Source organism: Protopterus annectens, chromosome 2.part0 (genome assembly GCF_019279795.1).
Source record: "Protopterus annectens isolate FY-2018-M chromosome 2.part0, PAN1.0, whole genome shotgun sequence".
Classification (NCBI taxonomy): Eukaryota; Metazoa; Chordata; order Ceratodontiformes; family Protopteridae; genus Protopterus; species Protopterus annectens.
The window spans coordinates 1,248,842,402-1,248,856,595 of record NC_056728.1 but is presented as its reverse complement, the minus strand read 5'-3'; positions in this window follow the sequence as shown (position 1 = coordinate 1,248,856,595).

Below are 14,194 nucleotides of genomic sequence, written 5' to 3'. Positions count from 1 at the left end.
GTCTTTCAGACAGCGATTCCCAGCTCAGAAGTGACCAGGCTACTCTCTCCTGTCAATAGAGTTTAGACCTAAATCTTAATGCCAAAGCACTGAAAGAGGTCACCCAAAGTACAGTTAATAACCAAGTTAAGACAATAAAGCAAACAGAAGTGCAAAAACTACCAGGCAAAAAAATGAAAAGCACCTATACATAGAACTCAGCAAATAATCCACAGATGTAAACACAGCACAAGCATATTACAAGAAAAAGGGCAGTTTTAAAATACAAAAATTATGCAAAAAATGCATTGTATAACTAAAACAACAACTTGTATATATTTTATTACAGAGTACAATTTAGCATTGTAAAGTACTTATCTAGCGGTGGATGGATCAGGATTCAAATAAAAAGCCTTAACAATCAGTGGTGTGGTCGCCAAGTGTGGGGGAAGCTTATACAGACATAGAAAGCCTAAAAAAAAAGTCATCTGACCAACCACAAACACACACTTTGGCATTTCAAACCATGATTCCTGGCTCAGAAGAGACCTGGTTAATCTTTCCTGCCACTTGAGTGTAGACCAAAATCTTCTTAATGTAAAAAAACACTGTAAGAGGTCACCAAGAATGCGATAAATAACTTAGTTAAAAGAGTAAACCAAACAGAAGTGTAGAAATGCACAGGGAAAAATCAAGGGCACTTCTAAATATATAATAGTACAAGAACTCAGCAAATAATACACATATTTAAATGCAGCACGATTGTATTACAGGATAGTGTTAAACAACAATGTGAGGCAAATGTAGTTGTAAAAGGACAGCACTAAACTGCAGTTTAAAGTGGAAAAATTGTAAAAAAATGCACAGATATGTCATATATTTTGAGCTACAGTGCAGTTCAGCACTGTAAAGTACTTAAAAATATGCCTGAATCTCCTTGTGTTCTGACTGTGCTTCTCAAACATTTTGGAAATATAGAGTATATTTTAGTGCATTTATTAAAACTGTATTTGCCTTAATATTGCTACAACTCAAGTGTTCTAGGTTGCACTGCATATGAATTGTTTTAGTGTTGTTTTAGCTGCTTTTCTGTATATATATATATATATATATATATATATATATATATAGACTTTTCTGTATATGTAGATTAGCTACTTATTCTACTGTATTACTGCCTCTTAAATCGTTTTTCAGTTGTGCACTTGCCTTGCTTCATTAAAAAGGTTTTAAATTGCTAATTTTGTAGAATTTTAATTGCATTTACTGTTTAGGGCTACACACTCAAGTGCGTTATCCTTTCCTGTCTTTATTTACTGTATTATTCCATTGTTTAGTCTGTTTTAACCAATAAAAAAAAACTGTCTTGTTTGCTCGTTTCCCACCTTTCCTAGCTAGTATAGTCCAGATCCCAGGCTTTGCTGGTTTTAGGACTTTATTTTCTGTGTTCAGAGCTATCCAGACCTTGCTGTGATAGAGGGAAGTCCTACTGCTTACCAGTGCGAGTGGTGAGCATTTTACTGTCTATCTAACACTAGAGTAGTGGTTTCCATATCTGAAATTGTAATTATATTAGCCATTTTGGGCTGACATGTATCCCTTTCAACTTTCTGGCTTAAAAACACATGTGTTTGCGTGTTTTTCACATCATGCAGCACCACGGGGCTACGGTTAAACTATTCCAGGTGCCAGAAAGTCGTCTCTTCAATTTTTCCCTTAGAACTAGCTGGCTTCTCAGTAGTAGCATTAAAATCTGAACCCCTGTGACTAGCACTTGCTCTAGAACCTGCTGGAAAGCACTAGGAAGCCTTAAACTGATACAAGCACTCAACTCTCCTTGTTAATAAGGAGAAATTAATCGTAGGCACTAAACAGCCTATAATTGCAAAGTACCTTGCAAAGGTAAGGGAAAACAGCTCTTGTACTTTACAAAAAAAGCACCTAAACAGGCATGTCCAAGGGTCAGCTTCTGGTGATTTTTTCCTGTCCAACTAGTGAATCTGGGCATACTGGGGAAATGCACCAACTGCCTCATGTACACAGACAACCCTCTCCTCCTACCACCCAAAACTACAACCTGCGAGTGCACTTACATAGCCAAACTGGAAGCAAAGCTCTCTGCAGCCAAGATTGTGCTAGACAATCAAGAAGAAAAGGTTAACACCTGCACTACACCTCAAGCAATGTATAGCCCTTCAAAACCCACACCATCAACACCCACACATAGCAACACTAAACCCACATATGCGGAGGCCCTTAACATTAACCTGCCCAAGCAATAAGGACCTCCGAAGCTGAAACGCAAACAAACACCAGTCACAACCAAAGTGACACATAGCTCACGACACCAGTGAGCCAACCAACAACAGCCCCTAGGGCAAAAAAAGTACCCAACACTTTATTCATAGGTGACTTTATAGTCAGGCACACTGATATCCCACTCACCAGGCTGAAGAAGGAGAAAATTGCAGTCAGCTGCCTGTCGGGTGCCAGGATCCGCCACATAATGCATGCACTCAAGTCACTCCACAACAAGTACAAATACAACTCTGTCATTGTCCATATTGGAGTGAATGACTTGAGATGTACTCCCTGGACTACATGAAAAGAGACATGGAAGAGCTCTCATATCATGTGGCCCAGGCAGGTATGACCCTAGCCCTGAGCAGCATCCTGCCTTTGCCCAGAATTATACCACAGTATAAAGACAAAATGATTGACTTCAACAACTGGCTAAGCTTCTGGTGTCATTCAAAGGGGATCCAGTATCTGTCTGCCTGGGATGACATGATTGACAAACCACGATGCTTTGCCAGAGATGGTCTGCACCTGTCGCCCATGGGATTCAGGTTACTGGCTAAAGCTCTTGCCACCCCTATAGTGCCTTTTTTAGGCAAGGTTCAAAGGACAAAACCACCACCATAACAGATACAGGCATGCAAAATCTGAAGGTAATGGCACTCCTAAAAATGGAGAACATCGATATCTGTACAGTAACTGAGACCTGGTTCAAGGATCTAGAGTGCACCCCTGCAATACCAGGCTACAACTCTTACCACACTTTTTGGCTACCAATCCAAGACCAAAACACTAAAGGTGGGGGAGTGTCCATATTCATCAAGGATATTCACACCTCCAGGCTAGTTGCCCAACACAATGCATCTGAAATTTTCCAGGTGCAATTAACACTAGGTAAGACTGCAATCCAAATTATAGCTTGCTACAGATCCCCCACCATGCCCCAGGATTTTCACTACACCTTTCTAAACATACTGGAAAAATATCAAGATACAACCAAACACCCTAATGCTAGATGATTTCAACTACCCTGCCATTAACTGGGAAAACTACTTGGGTACCAACACCTTTTCCCAACGGTTCTTGGAATTCATAAATTCAAATGCCCTGGATCAACTAATCCATTGTCCCACCAGGGGCTCCAATGTCCTAGACCTGGTCATGCCAACATGGGAGATTGATGCTCCAAACCAATGGTCACCCCCCTCATTGTTCAAGTCTGACCATAAGCTAATCACTCTTGACATCCACATCCCAACCCCATCACTCCCAGTAAGGGAACCTCTGTAAAAAAACTTCTGCAAAGCCAACTTCATGCTACTCAAGTCAGAAGTGACAAACTTCATGACACCCATGCAGACAGGAGCTGAAAGTTTGACTGCTGAATCCTACACTAAGGCACTGTACAAGCACATCCACTCATGCATGAATCATACCATCCCAAATAGAACCAAGACACTCTCCTCCAAAAAAAGGAAGACAATCTGGTGGTCCCCTGCCATAAACAAACTATACAACAGAAGGAAGAAACTGTTGCAGAAAAGAGGAGAATCCCGGGATGCAAAAAACTCCCTTACCAGCCTCAGTAAGAAGCTGAGATCCCTCATAAAATGCTCCAAAGCTAGTTTCGAAAATAAAATTGCTAAAGATTCCAAAGACAAAAGGCATTCTATAGTTATGTCAAGAATTTAAATGGCAAGGCTCAGATCTGCTCTGAGCTACAACAGAATGGCATTAAATATACTGATCCCAAGGATATTGCCAATATCCTGGCAGATCGATTTACTGCCAACTTCACCCCCCCTCTCACCCCCTAAAGGGCGCATCTCAATACCAAAGGATTGCCAAATTCCTGTAATCATGGCCACACAGGTATAAACCGCACTCTCCAAAGCTAAGAATACAGCATCCATAGGACCAGATGACATCCCGGACTGTGTACTACATGAACTACAAAACTGGCACCTCACCTAAGTGTCATGTTTAATCATAGCCTCACCTCAGGCTTCGTGCCCATTGAGTGGAGTACAGCTGCAGTTATCCCACTCCGCAAGGAGGGATCCACCTTGTATCCCAGAAACTACCATCCCATCAGTCTAACGAGCCTGATCTGCAAGGGCATGGAACGCATTATCATGGAACTTATAAACAAAGACATTGGCAACCTTCAAACACTGTACCCCACCCAGTTTGGGTTCATGAAGGGCCGATCTTGTCTCCTGAACATGATTGACTTCTTCGAATCAGTCTCCAGAGCTGTGGATGAGGGTAAGGCTATCCACACAGCCTATCTGGACCTCACCAAGGCCTTTGACACCATCCCCCACTCTGGAATCATAGATAAACTTACTAAGCTGGGCATAAATCCCTACATCACTCAATGGGTTGCCAACTGGCTTACTGACAGAACCCAGACTGTAAAAGTAGCCGACTCCAAATCCAGCTCTAGACAAATGACAAGTGGAATACCTCAGGGTTCGGTCCTGGGACTGCTCTTGTTTGGTATCTACTTCTCTGAAGTACAGGCCAACACTAAGGGACTCTGGCTAACAAAGTTCGCAGATGACTGCAAACTGGGAGCCATTACTGAATCCTCAAATTATGTGGATATTCCATAAAAAGGGCCTTACAGAGACAAATGCTTGGTGACATAGATATGGGCTCAAGCTTAATGCCAAGAAATGTATAGTTATCCCCTTTGGGAAAAACCATGTACCCATGAATTACTATATAGCAGGGGCGGCCTGTGCTATTGGACTGCCAGACTGCAGCCCCCTCAACTGTAAAGTAAAAGAAATAAAAAGAAAAGAAAAAAAAAATTTTAAAATTTGCGGACTTCGCACATGCGCACTAGTCCAGACTGCTGCTGAGAGTCTGGAGCATGCGCAGATTGTCTCAGCAGCAGTCCTGACTGGGAAACATGAGGAACGGAGCTCCCAGAAGTCTATGTAGTTTTAAACTGCATAGCCTGTCCTGGAACTCGCTGGGAAAACACGTTGGGGTCGGACTGCAACGTCAGCAGTCTGGAGTTTGCTGCAGTCTCGTCGGGGGAAGATCTCACGGGTCTTTTTGCGTGCAGGGGGAAGATCTCGCGGGTCTTTTTGCACGCAGGGTCAAGATCTCGCAGGTCTGGTGTGGATTTGCTCGGGGTTTGGATTTATGGTGGTTTCACTTGCGGGGATTGGATTTATGGTGGTTTCACATGGTTAAACTTTGCGGACAAGATCTACTACAGGTAAGTGTGTGGACAGGGACTTGGATGTATGGTGGTTTGCTGTAAGGGCTGTGTGTGTGTGTGTGTGTGTGTGTGTGTGTGTGTGTGTGTGTGTGTGTGTGTGTGTGTGTGTGTGTGTTTGTTTTCATCTGTCCTTGATTTTTACAGAATGGTCTGGTTTCTGTCATATTTTTTGTACTGTTGATTTATGCTTATTACTCAAAGTGCCTGTTGCTCTGTGTTTAAGTAGCAATACTTTAATGACCATCAGGTAAGCTTGGCTGAGATTGCAAGATGCAAGTAAGCTTTAATAAGCATACTGTTAAAGAATTGCCAACATTGAAAGCCTTTCTGTTGCCATGTAGAGAATATTTAACTAGATAATGTATAAGCCTTGGGTATTGAAATGCATATGCCAGTATTTGTAATAAAGGACAAGATTACATTATTTTAAGAGTCTCATTACACTTGGAGACTTCCAGTCATCTCTGCAGGCTTTACCCGTAAACAGAATGCCAATCGTGTGGTCCATAACCTGTACAATAATCCTTTTAAGCAATGTATCTTGAGCTTATTTCTTGTTTGCTTTTCATTTTTTACTTTGATCATGTTTTCACCATGAAACAAGTAGATGTCAGGCAGCAGATCTTTTTTGGATAAGGAACATTTTTCCAAGTGGGGGCATCAGAGATTTCTACTTTCAGCATGTTACTTGGTACTTTAATAAAGCTGAATATAAATTATAATTAGAACTGCAGTGCAAGAAGTGGTTTGAGTTGAGTGCTGCTTATTTTTCTTATACTTGATTTTGACTGGCATTCCACTAATGTATTTAAAAAAAAAGTAATTTATTTTTCATGCCTCACAACCTTTGTTGTTTCCATCTAGATATTAAGCTGTCATGCAGCCAATGCATTGAAATATTTTTATTCTTCTACACTTCATTTTGTCTTGATTGGACTTTCATAATGATGGTTTGGCACCCAGGGCAGTATATTTAGTTTTTGTGGTTTGCTACTACAGGTGTGTGTGTGTGTGGTAGGGAATACCTCAGGCTTGAACCCTGTACCTTGTATGCAGGTGTTAAAGACCTGAATTCCCTACCCACCACCATTTGTAAAAAAATGCAGATTTTTGCCTCATATTTGATCTGATCTGTTCCTCATAATATTTGTGGTTTGCAAATGTTGCAATGCTTGATATTTGATGGTGCAGTGGTAGCATTGTTGCCTCACAGCTGTAGGTTCTCAGGTTTGATTCTTGGCTGGGGTGCCTTCTTTTTGGGGTCTGTATCTTCTCCCTGTGTTTGTGCGGGTTTACTTTTGTGTCCCCCCATGTTACAAAGACATGTCTGCATTATTTCTTCCTGGGCCTCTGCTGAAAATGTTTTTTTTGTTCCAAGTCAGACTGTCCTGATTAACAAATGTTAAATAAAATTGACAGGCATTTGAATTTCAGACTTCAGGTTTCTGAATGTTTAATTCCGTATATATTTGATGGTGTAGTGGTAGTATTGTTGCCTCACAGCTATAGGTTTTTCTGGTTTGATTCTTGGCTGGGATGCCTTCTCTGTGGAGTCTGCATCTCCTCCCTGTGTTTGTGTGGATTTGCTCTCATGCCCTGCCATTTTACAAAGACATGTCTGCAGTATTTCTCCCTGGGCCTCTGCTGAAAATTGTTTTTGTTCTGTCAGAAGTAAAATTGACAGGCATTTGAATTTCAGACTTCATGTTCTTCAGAAAATACATAGTAACACAACCTTTTATTCTAGCAATTTTCTAAGTTTATAAGATGAATATTTGAAATTTGTCCCTATTTTTGGGACTGTATTCCCCCAATATTGGCTTTGTCCAGGTTTTTTGTGCTAAGGTTGACAGCTATGGCAAGAACTGAATTCACTGAATATGTTTGAGGGCTGTATTCCCTCATTACTGGATTTGTCCAGGTGTTTTGTACTAAGAGGTTGATAGCTATGGTGAGAACTGAATTCACTAAATGATAGCCATTTAAGTTTCAGTCTTCCTCTCTTTTACAAAGCAGCTGATTTGGCATAGTGGTATGTTGCTCTGACTGTTTTGCACAGGGACCTTGGCAGTAAAATGTATGGTGGTAACACAGCATTTTATTCTAGCAACTTTCCAAGATTATATAAGCAATGTTTAATGTGTCCCTGGTTTTTGGGCTTTAGACCCCCCCCCCCAATAAATTTTGGCTTTTTCCAGTTTTCTTGTGCTGCGAAGTTGAGATGAAGTTGGGTATTGAATAGATTTTACAAGGAGCTGAGAGCTGCAGGGGAACAGAAGTTTAGTGTTGCTTAAGTGAAGTTGGTTTGCCTTGTTAATAGCACAACAGGTTGTGTACTTGCTTTTGATGCAGAAGGCTGTGGGTTCTACTCCCACAAGGGGTGGATGCTGCCGTACTGAGAATGTTCTCCTTGGTGAAGATATTATGAGTCTGTTATTAGTTTGCCATCTATTTCCTCTTGCAATATTACTAGCTTATCATTTTTTAATGTAATATAGGCAATTTATTCCTGAGGGGCAACAGATTTTTCGATGAAACCATTAAATATAAAGGTGTTTGCTAGCAGCAAACTCTTCATTAGTTACAGATTTCTTTAATGTGGAATTATTTAGATGACTTTTACTTCTTCAGAGATTGTGCATATTTACTGATAATGGACTGTAGAATTGTGCATACTTACTGATAATGGTGGACTGTAGAATTGTGCATATTTACTAATAATGGTGGACTGTAGAAGTCTGGGTAGACTTTTATGATGGAAATGTTCTGAACTGGGCAGTTTTGTCATTATGGGTGCATGCGTTTTGTTTCATTGCTTACTGGAAAAATGTTCAAAACAAATTTAAAACGCCCTCTAACAACTGTACTGTATTGTACAAGGAATATAAATTTAGTACAATGAGGAAGGTGTATCAAAGAGCACATACATGTATGTTTCATATGCAAGGGGCCTATGATTTGAAAACAAGCCAAAATTAATCTTTATCTGCCACTGGCAAAATGTATTTTCTTTGAATGTGGGTTTCAATGCTGTTTCAATGAATGTGAGTTTCAAGGGCAGAGAAGTTTTAATGCTAAGTCTGTTTTTCATTGTGAGACTGCATTGCTTTGTTTAGCAGATGTCTTAGTGTTTGTGCTGTAAAATACAAAATAAAACTTTCAAATGAAGTCCAACTCATCATAAAAGTAAAGCAGTATGCACATTAGTGTTTATGGTAAATGGAGTGAAATAGCCAGGTAATGGATCATTGGAATGGCTGCAGAGGCTCCATTCAACCATGATTTTGTCAGGGGGGAAGGGCAGCAAACTGAGACAGGCCCAGCTGAACTATACCTCCCAACTGTCCAGATTTTCAAAGAATGAATAGATTTTTGCTTCTTATTTTTTGGTTTGTTCTTCATAATTCCTAAATGATTTGCCAGAAAACTACAAATTTTAAGTCACTAAATAATGATACACTGAGTTTCAGACTTCATAACCTTCAGAAAAATGCATGCTAAAGTAAGAACTGTTATTCTATCAACTGTCTCAATTTATACAAGAGCAATTTTTAGTACTGTTTATATGTTCCCCCAATATATTTGGCCTTGTTCAGATTTACTGCATTAACAGGTTGAGAGGTACATGAAAATAAATTGCTTTATAGAATTAGGCATAGCCAACCTCTCAACTGTCCCCAATTTTGGCTCAAAATGTTGCTCTTCCCCCTAATAATCCCTCCGCAAAATAGCAATTTTGGAAGAAAACATGGAGGGTTTACAATTAAGAAATAACTATAATAATCAAAGTTATAGATTACTTGAAATGCATGTAGATTCTTTTATTTTGTCAGCTGCTCAAGTTAGCAGTACTAATATTAGAGTGTCCCTTCTTTGACAGGTTCCCAGCTGTATTGTGTGGCTATTTCATATTTTTGCATCACATTTTAGTCCATTTTTCATAAAATTGTGTGTTTTGGCAAATTAGTGACAAATCGTTAAAGACTGAAGTTAGAAAATAATGACAGACATTTGAGTTTCAGATTTTATACCCTTCAGAAAATTCATACTAATGCAAGACCTATTCTATTATCTTTCTAAGTTTATTAGAGCAATATGGGGCGGTAGTTACCAGGGTCAGTAGAGATGCCTCCTGTGTGGAGTGGGACTACTGTTGCTGTATGCCAGTGTCCAGGTACATATGCTGTAGTAAGGCTATGGCTAAATAGCATGTAATGTGCATGTGTAGCTCCTCTTGCAGTTCACATAGCATGCAACCTGCAATACCGTTGGGTCCCATTGATGCTGTGTTTACAGCTCCGCTGAGGGTGGTTCCCAGCTGGACATCTGAGATGACAGGGAGGTTACAGTCAGCTGGGATAAGTAATTCCACATGTGTGGGTGAGGGAGGGGAAAAACCTGCACTGAACCTGTCTGCCAGACAGTATGCACACTAGTGTATATGGTAATTAAGAGTGAAATAGCCAGGTAATGGATCATTGGAATGGCTGCAGAGGCTCCATTCAACCATGATTTTGTCAGGGGGGAAGGGCAGCAAACTGAGACAGGCCCAGCTGAACTATACCTCCCAACTGTCCAGATTTTCAAAGAATGAATAGATTTTTGCTTCTTATTTTTGGTTTGTTCTTCATAATTCCTAAATGATTTGCCAGAAAACTACAAATTTTAAGTCACTAAATAATGATACACTGAGTTTCAGACTTCATAACCTTCAGAAAAATGCATGCTAAAGTAAGAACTGTTATTCTATCAACTGTCTCAATTTATACAAGAGCAATTTTTAGTACTGTTTATATGTTCCCCCAATATATTTGGCCTTGTTCAGATTTACTGCATTAACAGGTTGAGAGGTACATGCAAATAAATTGCTTTATAGAATTAGGCATAGCCAACCTCTCAACTGTCCTCAATTTTGGCTCAAAATGTTGCTCTCCCCCCTAATAATCCCTCCGCAAAATAGCAATTTTGGAAGAAAACATGGAGGGTTTACAATTAAGAAATAACTATAATAATCAAAGTTATAGATTACTTGAAATGCATGTAGATTCTTTTATTTTGTCAGCTGCTCAAGTTAGCAGTACTAATATTAGAGTGTCCCTTCTTTGACAGGTTCCCAGCTGTATTGTGTGGCTATTTCATATTTTTGCATCACATTTTAGTCCATTTTTCATAAAATTGTGTGTTTTGGCAAATTAGTGACAAATCATTAAAGACTGAAGTTAGAAAATAATGACAGACATTTGAGTTTCAGATTTTATACCCTTCAGAAAATTCATACTAATGCAAGACCTATTCTATTATCTTTCTAAGTTTATTAGAGCAATATTTAAAAATTGTCCTTATTTTTGGGCCTTTGTCCCACTTCTGTGTATGGCTTTGTCCAGATTTCTTGCTCTGAGGTTGAGAGGTATGACAAATGTGTCAGGGCCATCACAGTCAGCCAGAGACATTTCAAATTGTGACATACTTGTTGCACCCCACTCCCCCATGTAGTGACTCTGGATGTGTCCAAGCAAGGCAAGGAGTAGTTATGCAGTGTAAATGAGCAGGGTGTCCCCCCATCCAAGGTAGACACAAGTACTACAGTGGCTTTTCATCTGTCCTTGATTTTGCAGAATGGTCTGGTTTCTGTCATATTTTTGTACTGTTGATTTATGCTTATTACTCAGATTTATGCTTATTACTCAAAGTGCCTGTTGCTCTGTGTTTAAGTAGCAATGCTTTAATGACCATAAGGTAAGCTTGTCTGAGATCGTAAGATGCAAGTAAGCTTTAATAAGCATACTGTTAAAGAATTGCCAACATTGAAACCCTTTCTGTTTTTGCCATGCAGAGAATACCTAACTAGATAATGTATAAGCCTTGGGTATTGAAGGACAGGATTACATTCTTTTAAAAAGCTCACACTTGTTGGAGACTTCCAGTCATCTCTACAGGCTTTACCTGCAAACTAAACAGAATGCCAATCATGTGTGGTCCATACCCTGTACAGTAATCCTTTAGGCAATGTATCTTGAGCTTGTTTCTTGTTTGCTTTTCATTTTTTACTTTGATTATGTTTTCCCCATGAAACAAGTAGATAGTTGTCAGGCAGCAGGTATTTTTTGGATAAGAAACATTTTTACAAGTGGGGGCATCACAGAGATTTCTCTTTTCAGCATGTTACTTGGTACTTTAATAAAGCTGAATATAAATTATAATTAGAACTGCAGTGCAAGGAGAAGTGGTTTGAGTTGAGTGCTGCTTGTTTTTCTTATACTTGATTTTGGCTGGCATTCCAGTAATGTATTTAAAAAGTAATTTATTTTTTCATGCCTCACAACCTTTTGTTTCCATCTAGATATTAAGTAAGCTGTCATGTAGCCAATGCATTGAAATATTTTTATTCTTCTACACTTATTTTTGTCTTAATTGGACTCTCATAATGATGGTTTGGCACCCAGGGCAGCATATTTAATTAAAGTTAGTTTTTGTGGTTTTGAGCATAGCTCCTCCCCTTTTATAGTTGGCCACACCCCTCCCCCTTGACCCCACCCATTCAGCTGTCTCCTGCAGCCCCCCTTTGATTTGAAGTCACCAGCCGCCACTGCCACATAGGTGGCAGTACACTAAACACCGAAAGTGTGATGAGAGACTTAGGGATACAGGTGGACAGTGGTCTCACCTTCGATAACCACATCACCACAACAGTCAGGAAATCCTTCTATGTGGCACACCTCATCACTAAGGGCTTTTCATCCAGAAAAAAGGAGGTCATTGTCCCACTGTACTCATCCCTCATTAGACCCATTATAGAGTACAATACCCCATTTGGTATGTACCTCACAAGACATCTGCAACAGCTGGAAAGGCTGCAAAAATGTATCACTAAAAGAATCACAGGCCTAAAGCAGATGCCCTATGCTGACTGTCTAAAAAAATTCCAGCTATACTCTGTGGCTTATTGTCTACTCAGAGGTGATCTCTGCTTAACATACAAAGCCATGTCAAACCCTGAGCTGTTGGACATGCTCCACTTAAAGAAATCCCAATCCCTCAGAGCCACACGCTCCAGGGATCTAAACCTTGTCATCACAATGAACAAAACGTGTTGGAGGGATAGGTTTTTGACCCAGAAACTCCCCATACTCTGGAATAGACTGCCCATACATGTCAAGCAGAGTGCCTCCTTGGCCCTGTTCAAAAGGAACCTTGACGATTAGATGGAAGATAGGACATTCACCCCAGGGATCACGTCAGTCACCCTGCTAGACAGGGCCCAGGGAAGTAAATATTGTGGGAAGAAATATCCAGGGAATTGTTATTGCTAGGGTTGTATAGGCCTTAGGGCTGATAGCCTAATACCAACCTATGAACCTATGATCCTATAAGTACAAAGGCAAAATTACCTTAGTGGTACTTGTACCTTAGAACTTGAGTAAGAATGCATTAGAAGATACTAGAAAATGGCCATTAAGTGCTGAAATCTGATTAGACACAAGGCAAAAACATTTTTTAGATAGTAATGCGTAAAGCTCATTTACAAAGAACAGACAACTCAGACTGTGTACAAAGCAGAATCATTCTGCTCTAATAATGTTGGTATTAATCTTAACTGTTAATAAAGATGTTGTCCACAAGCCAAATAGTCCACTTGCAATAAATGTGATTTCCTGACTGTTTCAACATTACCACGCAATAAGTAAATTAACTTTTTATGTATGAGTCATAGAAGTGAAAGTATATCAACTCTCATTTGGGACTCTAACCTAAGAGCTCTCATATACTGTGCTGGTGTCTCTTCCTGTGGACTAACAGGAACATCTGGACAGATAGGTATGTAACTTTTGCATTGCTATAAAGTGCAGTGCAAAATGTCAACATGGCAGAATTTCAGCCATAACCCCCACTCCTACCCCCCATGCTGCAGATCTAGTTAGAAAAGCACAATTTGACTGTTTCAGAATAGTGTTTGTTACCACAGAATTGTGGTGTTATTAAAATGTGTGTTCTGTCTGCCAAAAGGCAAAATAGAATATCATACCTGTAGACTAATCAGAAAAGTACTACTATGTCAAATTCCAGAATTATTTTAAAATACACTGTTACAAATGGTACGTTCTATACTTATTTTAAAATACTCTTTGTCCCGTCCCCCCTTTAAATGACCACACTACACACATAAAGACATTTGACGACCTTTTATTAAACTGTATTATACAATGAACTATGTACACAAAAAACAACATTAATTATCTTCTTCAGCAACGATGATCTCCGGGCAGCGTCATCACTCACCCTGGATGAACTTTACCTCAAGGTAGCATACCAACTCAACCTGATACCTTCTCCACCAGAGCAGCGTTCCTACTCACCCACATAAAGAGGCAGCATACCTACTCACCTCACCACCATACCAGACCATAAACCAATAACCACCTTCTTTAGAGAGGGAACAGAAGAGGACAATCCTGTCCCTCTTTTCTGCCACCAGCCTGATCCCAGGCTGTTCCCCCTCCTAAACCCTAGCCGCAATCATATCCTCTAAAAAGAGTTTCAGATGCAAATTAAAAAGATCCAGACCCACGTCATTAAGGTGTAATCCATCCCCAAAATCTCTATGGTCAATAGTATGCATCCCCAAAGTCCTTAATTGCCTAGCCAACCTTTGATTAACACACCTTCTAATCCTTTCAATCA